We start from the raw sequence: 8,792 nt of genomic DNA, 5'->3' as shown, positions 1-8,792 counted from the left end.
CACTGCCCTGCATTGCTCACTGCCCCGCATTACACTGCTCACTGCCCCGCACTGCACTACACTGCCCTGCACTGCTCACTGCTCACTGCCCTGCACTGCACTACACTGCCCTGCACTGCTCACTGCCCCGCACAACACTGCTCACTGCCCCGCACTACACTGCACTGCCCCGCACTACACTACACTGCACTGCCCTGCACTACACTACACTGCACTGCCCTGCACTACACTGCACTGCCCCGCACTACACTGCACTGCCCCGCACTACACTACACTGTCCTGCACTACACTGCACTGCCCCGCACTACACTGCACTGCCCCGCACTACACTGCACTGCCCCGCACTACACTGCACTGCCCCGCACTACACTACACTGTCCTGCACTACACTGCACTGCCCTGCACTACACTGGCTGATTGGGTTCATAATCTACATTGACCTGAATGAAAGCAGTAAGAAGGTCTATCTATCTATGTTCCAGATTTTAGAAGAAATAATTGTTTGTAAGTCACATTTTTATAGCTCCTTATCGCGCCAAAACATCTCCAAGCAGTTAGTAAGCAATTATTGGCAAGTGCAGCGGCCTTTTTAATTGGAAAACGTGGCAGGCATTTATTTACACAAAGGAAGGTCCCACAGACACATGATTACATGACGTGTCAGCTTGGCGCAGTTGGTCACCTTAGCGCTCTTGCCTCTGAGTCAGAAGGTTGTGGGTTCAAACCCCACGTCACGACTTGGAATCACAGGTCTAAGTTGACAGTCGGGGGTATAAGTATAAACCAACCAATAGCAGATCTAATGGGATCTTTGGGAGAACTTCTTCACACAGAAGGTGGTGACAATGTGGAACTTACTGCCAGATGCTTTGATTGATGCAAAAAGCATCAATATATTTGACAACAACAACAACATTTATATAGCCCCCCTCACGCAGGGTAACACCTCAGAGCACTTGACAGTGGCGGAGTACAACACCAAGCTGGGGGGAGGTGACTGTAGGCATGGGAGAAGGGGGAGGTCTTCGGGTGCAACCTGGAGATGGGGAAGGAGGGGGCAAGGTGGAGGGATAGAGGAAGAGTATTCCAGAACTGTGGCTGAAAGCTCAGGAGGGCATGAGGAACATGCAGGAGGCTGGAGCCAGTCGAGCGGAGGTTGTGGGTTGGGGAGTAAGCAGGTCGGAGAGGTAGGGAGGTGAAGGGATTTGAAGATGAGTGTGAGGATCTTGAAATTGAGAAGAAACTATGCATATGGGAGGGAGAAGGGAATAGAGTGGTGTGGAAATGGGGATTAAGGGGGGATGGAAAGCTCATGTATAAACATTGTTGCCTATTGGGTGGGCCGAATGTCTGCGTAATTCTAGGAGAAGTCTCCTCCCAAAGGCGGTGTCTCGGACAGTGCTTTCTCAGGCCTTTACTGAAGTGTCAACCCAAGGGCTGACATGGTTAGGGTTTGAACCCACCCATGTGGTGTTCTGTAGCTCAGTGGTTAGAGCACTCGCTTCGCAAGCGACAAGACCTGGGTTTGATTCCCGTGCAGGGCGATACGTTTGGCAAGTTTCCTTACTCCACACGGCTCTGTTTACCAGCAGTAAGTAGAAACCTGGGAATGGGCACCTCGCTTTTCCAGGGGTAATAATCCCTTCATAAATAATAATAATAATTTAGTCACTCAATTCACGACTGTTTGTAGGACACTGCTGTGCGCAATTGAATGTCGCAATTCATCCACAAAATATTCAGTCAATTCACTTTACAGTATATTCTGTGAAGGGCTTTGAGATGCCTCGAAGAAGTGACTATTATAATCTTCTGACCTGGAGCTGAGCCAGGCTGACAAGAACGATAGGACCTAAATTTTGCACATTGTTCTTGCTGTGAAACAGTGGGTACCGCAGTTTCAATGAACAGGAAGTGGTCAGAAGTTACTGGAAATGGCAACATGTATATAAATAGACCACACAACTAATGGGGCACAACTAATGGGGTGCTAGGGGTGGAAGAGGGTAGAAAATGAGCACTTTACAGTGACGTGGTGATGGGTGCATACACACTTGCACCTTTCTACCCTACAGTCACTTTAATTTACAGCATTTCCCCCCCTCCCACTCCAGGGAACTGAAGGAGCCTGAGGGAGGAGAGATTAAAGGGTAATGTGATTGAGGTGTTTAAAACAAATAAGGGAATTGACAATCTGGGGAATGGGCACCTCTTCCCTCCGGATATCAAGGATACATCATCTTACAATTACAGCTAAAGTAGTTAAAAGCAAAAATGTCTCTTAATAATCTTTACATTTGATAACAACAACTTGCATTTATACAGCGCCCTTCATACTGGATGGCATGACCCGCTAGGTAAACAGAGGAGTGTGGAGTAAGGCAATTTGCCTACGGTTTCGCCCTGCCTGAGAATCAAATCCAGGTCGTCTCGCTTGAGGGACGAGTGCACTAACCAATTATGGAGTCGTTTAGCTCAGTTGTTAGTGCACACGCCTCATAAGCGAGAGATCTGTGTTCGATTCCTGGCAGGGCGAAAAGTTGAGCATGTTTCCTAACTCGACATGTCAATGTTTATCTAGCAGTAAATAGGAATTAGGTTGTTAGTCGATTGGCAGATCGCTTTCTGTGGGTAATATTAGCTAAAAAAATCACTCAATCAATGACCGTTTGTGCGAAACTTCTGTGCACAATTGGCTGCCGCGTTCGCCTACAAAATATAGTCAATTCACTTTACTGTAGATTCTGTGAAGTGCTTTGAGACGTCTCAAAGACATGATAAGCTGCTATTATATTCTACAGGACTCCACAGATAAAGGCCGAATAGGAGCTTGCTAGTACACGACTCATGTTTCTTGGAACAGGGAAATTCCCCTGCAATTCCTCACTCAATGACTTTTCGACCCCAGCCAGATTGAGCTGGTAATACGCAAGTAGGGATGAGATGTTTATCAGTTCCAAGAGCCTATGTAGAATGCATAACCTCGGTGCACACATAGATCAGTGTGCACAATCGATCAGTTCATAGAAATAGGTTGTAGTAAAGCACTAACATTCATCTAGAACTTCAATCGGGATCTTCATAAGGGAGCCTTGATAGTTGGGAAGTAAGGGATGTAGAAAAAAGTGGGACTAAAGATCTGGCATGATCCCAATAAACTGGCAAAACAGGTTTGATGATCTTCAGCACCTTGGGACGTCCTCCCAATGTGAAAGGCGCTATACCAATGTCATTTGTTATTGCTGTTGAACGGCCTCCTCCTGTGGCTAAATTAATAGCTGGTGTCTGGTGCACATACTGGAGAGGGAATGGGCTGGGCTGCAAAGCTGAGGAGGTCCATGAGCAGAGCACGGCAAGGTATGATGGAACAGTTTTGGGGGGGTTGGGGTGTTGGTGTGCACACAGTTTCCAGACACCCTGGAGTAAATAAATAAGGTAGATTCCGGGAACCCATTGGTATCAGGTTACATGAAAAACGCCTGTGTTCCAACCCATATTCAAAGTAGACTGGGAACTGACAGGAGGAGTGTAAGTGTTGGCAAACTGTGTGCTTCTAATCCAGCTGTAGCTGCTGTCCTCAGGGCTAGAGAAATGTAATTTTGTTGTTGTTGTGCTTGTTGTCAGTAAGCCTTGCCAAGTGAAAACCTCTTTTATCAGCTAGGTGAAATCAGACAAACACAAGAAGTGCAGGAATTGAATTGGCTCGGGTGTGGGTGGTGTCTTGTTTCAAAGCCACCTGAACATTTTTTTGCAAAGTAAAAAGAGAATAAACAAAGAAATCGTTGAAGCAATAAAGGAGAGAAGAGGGAGGGGCAGCGGGCAGTGAGCCAAGAAGAGAGGCGTTAAGCAGTCACCATTAGGTGACCATTCCCAATCTGGAGAGCGTCACGCTCTCTTGGGTTCATTGACAAAGCAATGTTTCATCTGAAGAAACACGGATTCGAATGGTTAGTTACCTAGGGGCATTGACCACTGGTTACCATGACCAGTCACTGGTTACAGGAGTAATAGCAAGTGAAATCAGGAGGCAGTTTTTTACACAAATGGTAGTGGAAATCTGGAGATCTCTCTCCCAAAAGGCTGTGGATTATGGATGCACCCATTCACATTTTCAAGACTGAGGTGGTTAGATATTTGTTAGGTCAGGGTTTTAAAGGATATGGGGCAAAGGGCAGGTAGTTGAAGTTGAGGTACAGATCAGCCATGATCTTATAGAATGGCAGAACAAGCTTGAGGAGCTGAATGGCATCCTCCTGTTCCTATATTCCTATGTATGTAGCAAACCATCGGCTGGAGAGAATAGCTGAAAGACTATTGAACTTCAGGACCATGCAAATCATTCCTGGCACACCTTCCTCCATCCATTTTGCCTACAAAATGTACGGTCAATTTACTTTACAGGATATTCTGTGAAGTGCTTTGAGATGTCTCAACGACACGGTAAAGTGCTATATCAAATGCAAGAATTATTATTCCCTGATTGAAGGGTGTAACCCATCAGGGAGAGTGTGCATTCCATTCATTCCCACATGTAGCTGTCCAAATAAGACTGAGGGTTACATAGATGTTAGATATCCAAAGCCTTTTGGAGGTGAGAGTTCCATATTTTCACTATCTTTTGGGTGAAAAACTGCCTCCTGATTTCACTCCTAAATGGCCTAGCTCTAATTTTAAGATTTTTCCCCACCAGTGGTATATTAACATAGTATGAGCCTGGGTTTCAGTTCCCTGCTTTGCTAACAGAAAGCAGTTATCTGTTCTCACGATCGGTGCAAACGCTCCTCCAGCCTGCCCAGGCTCATTTACATCAGAGAATCAAAAGTGCCAACTCTTTGAAAAGAGCTTCCAATTCAACACCACTCCCCCGCTTTCTAATTATCTACTTCTCTATTAAAAGTTGTCTTCGAATTGACTTCCACCAGTCTTTCAGGCAATGCTTTCCAGATCCCAACAACTCACTGTGCGAAACAATTTCTCCTCACCTCCCTTCTGTTTCTTTTAACAACTATTTTAAATCTGTGTCCTCAGGTTACCAACCCATCCGCCAGTGGGAATAGTTTCTCCTTGTTCACCCTATCGAATCCCCTCATAATTTTGAAAACTTCTATTACGTCTCCTCTTAATCTTCTCTGCTCCAAGGAGAATAATCCTCGCTTCTCTACCTCTCCTGATAACTGAAGCCCCTCATTCCTGGTACCATCCTGGTCAATCTCCTTTGCTCCCTCTCCAATGCCTTGACATCCTTCCTAAAGTGTGGGGCCCAGAACTGAACACAGTCTCTCGCTGAGGCCTAACCAGTGTTTTATATAAAGGTTCATCATAACTTCCTGATTTGTGTATTCTATGCCCCTATTTATAAAGCCTAGTATCCTGTATATTTTTTAACAGCTTTATCTGCCTGTCCGGCCACCTTGAAACATTTACTTATACCCCAGGTCTCTCTGTTCCTTCACCCCCATTAAGATTGTACCATCAGCTTATATTGCCTCTCCTCATTCTTCCTCACAAAATGAATCCTTCACATTTCTTCACATTAAACGTCATCTGCCCGTGTCTGCCCATCTGACCAGTCTGTCTATGTCAATTTGCAGTCTGTTACTATCCTCCTCACTGTTTACTACTTTTCCTAGTTTAGTATCATCTGCAAACTTGGAGATTGTGCTCCATATACCTAAGTCCAGGTTACTTATATGGATCACAAAAACAGCAGTGGCCCCAATACTGACCTCTGGGGGACACCACTGCATACTTCCCTCCAGCCAGAAAAACAACCGTTCACCACTACTCTCTGCTCTCTGTCTCCCAGACAGTTCTGTATCCGCTGCCACTGTTCCTTTAATACCGTGGGCTTCTATTTTGCTTACAAGTCTCTTGTGTGGCACTTTATCAAACGCCTTTTGAAAATGCATATAAACTACATCGACTGCACTACCTTCATCCACCCTCTCCACTACTTCATAAAAAATCTTAACGGACAGCGTTTCACTTCTGCAATTTCAAAAAAAATCCAATCATTGTTGAATGAAATGTGTTCAGTACAGAGCGAGCAACGACAGCACCAACAAGGGGCATTTATATAGCGGCCTTCACACAGGGTAGTGTCCAGATCTACTCCTGATCTACTTCTGATCTTCTCACTGGCCTGAAATAAAATGCTGCACATTGCAATGTCTCAAAGAGCATTGCGCAATGAGACTTTGAGTGTAGTGACTTTTACATAGGATAATAATAATCCTTGCATTTGATATAGTACCTTATCACGTCTTGGAGACATCTCAAAGTGCATCAACCTCCCATACAATTGGAGGCAATTAGCTGACCATCACACACATTTGCCTACAGTTCACTAATTACATCATACAGCAGTTGTCTGTGAAGTGAGATTAGTTGATTTTACAGGACTCTATCAAATGCAACGATTCTTCTTATCACCAATATTAATAATTCTTATTAATTACTGTTTTTAGGTTCTTCTCTACCTGAGACATTAGTGACATCTGAGGCCAACTGTAAAAGGCAGATACCAGTTTGCACAACCCAAAACTATGCACTGAGTACACAACCCTGGCTTTGATAACATAACCTATATTGTGACGTTTAGCTCCCAGTCTAGGCTGACACTCCAGTGCATTGCAAAGGGAGGGGAGAAAGCGAGATAGTTACAAGTGCTGCATTTTAGATGAGACCTGAAACCTAGGTCAGGTCTCACCACATCACAACCCAAATGTCCTGCTGTTTAAAATCAGCCTTGTATTTGGTAAAGTACCTATAACACATAATTGCTGTCAAAAGTAGTGACTATACGTTTCTAGGAAAATGCAGTAGTCAATTTGCACACAGCTGGACCCACCCACATACACACAGCTGGGGCCCACAAATAGCCATGAAGTGACTGACTCATTTACCTAGGAAATTGCTAGTCTGGCCACAAGGAGAAACTGTTCTTTTGCTAATAGCGTTGGGATATTTAACGTTCATCTCAACAACTAGCTAGGATCTTACTTTAACGGCAACTCTGACATGTGGTTCTTTTTGTAAGCAAGCGTGGCACTAGGAATCAGACACATACTGCACAGATGGAGACAGACTTGATTGCCAGTTTATTAGGACAGAGAAAGGGTCTCACTGGGGAGGGAGAGGTTGCCTGAGTTCACGGACAGCATTCCACATCCTGCTAAGTTTCAATCTCACTCACTACTTCCCAGTCTTTTACCTCACTCCTCAAAACTTTCTGGTCTCTAAATCACTGTGCACAAAAGCCAACAACAATAACTTGCATTTATATAGCGACACTTAGCCAGTGTATTGTCACAGCGCTTGACAGTGGTGGAGCATGATGTCAAGCCGGGGAGGAGGTGACCATAGGCAAGGTTGAAGAGGAAGGTGTTCAGGAGTGAGTGCAGTTGATTGTGTGGGAAAAGCTCAAAAAATGGGAAAAGAATGTGTTCTGGGCCTTGAGTTTCAGCTTTTACCCTACTCTAGCTCCCTTTCCATACCGGCGAAGGTCCCTTTGGAGTGACCTCATTGCTTAGCATATTAGTAGGCCTTCACACTGTCTATCCCAAAGTCTGTCATAAGGAACGTGATATTCACACCTGTCAAACAACAAATCCATTAGTCGGAACTCAATAGGTGAACAAATGGAATCCATGATTAAAAACAAAATGAAAGGTCAGCTGCGTGAAAAGGGTAAGACATGGGCCTTGGATTATCAACTGGATAAAGGGTACTAGCTTAAAATGGGAGGAGGTGCTGAGCGAGATAGCTTGGGGGCTGTGCCGGAACACTGGCCTGAGATGTCAAACTCAGTGCAAGGTACTTACATTTGCAGACAAACAAAAATGATCTTTGGGAATAAGCAGCCATGATCCACAAAACACAGCTGGAAAACAAAAATCAGAGGCAACTGTACTCTGATGACAGGACAGAACTTGCCAAAGTAAAAGTTTATTGAGATCTGGGAGTGTAAGTTGCCCAATCGCTTACTATATTGAAAGCAGAAAAAAAGAAGAAACATTATCAAATCAATTGAATTAATATCCTTAGGGGTCATCCTTATTAAACAAAAAACAATAATAAATTGGTAATTTTCAATCCACGACTGTTTGTGGGAACATTGCTGTGCCGCGTTCGCCCACAAATATACAGTCAATTCACTTTACAGTATATTCTGTGAAGCGCTTTGGGACGTCCTCCCGACGTGAAAAGCGCTATATCAAATGCAAGGATTATTATTATTATTATTGCTCTTTTGGCTATACCTGGAGTTCAGTCAGAAACTCTGACGTAAGAGGATTTCCCAGGGCCAAAAAGGCTTTAATACTATAATACAATCCTTGTCGTGGAGATGTCTCAAAGCACTTCACAGAATATAGTGAATTGACTGTATATTTTGTGGGTGAACTAACTGTGGGCAGCTAATTGTGCCCACAAAGAGTTGTGGGTTAAGTGATTAATTATTATTGAAGGATTAAGGTAAAGTGGGTATTCTGAAAGAAAAATAGGCCAAAGAGCTTTCTTCATCTCTGCTTCTGTTGTGGTGTTACTAATTCTTTGTGACTTTCTGTCAGAATTAAATATCGAGAATCTCCATTTCAGGCAGCCTTGATGTGTAAAGTGTAGAGCAACAATTTGGAGACGAGACCCCACTGATCCAGATTTTGGTTTGTGCTATGTTATGGGGGCCTTGAAATCAAGTTGTGAGTAGCAAATTACACTTGTGAAACTGTGTCATATTAATCACCATTTGCTTTTACTCCATGCCCTTTTCCAATTTACAACACTAGAGGTGC

The sequence above is a fragment of the Callorhinchus milii genome, unplaced genomic scaffold (assembly GCF_018977255.1).
Source record: "Callorhinchus milii isolate IMCB2004 unplaced genomic scaffold, IMCB_Cmil_1.0 Scaffold19, whole genome shotgun sequence".
NCBI classification, from domain to species: Eukaryota; Metazoa; Chordata; class Chondrichthyes; order Chimaeriformes; family Callorhinchidae; genus Callorhinchus; species Callorhinchus milii.
This window is presented reverse-complemented; position numbering follows the sequence as displayed.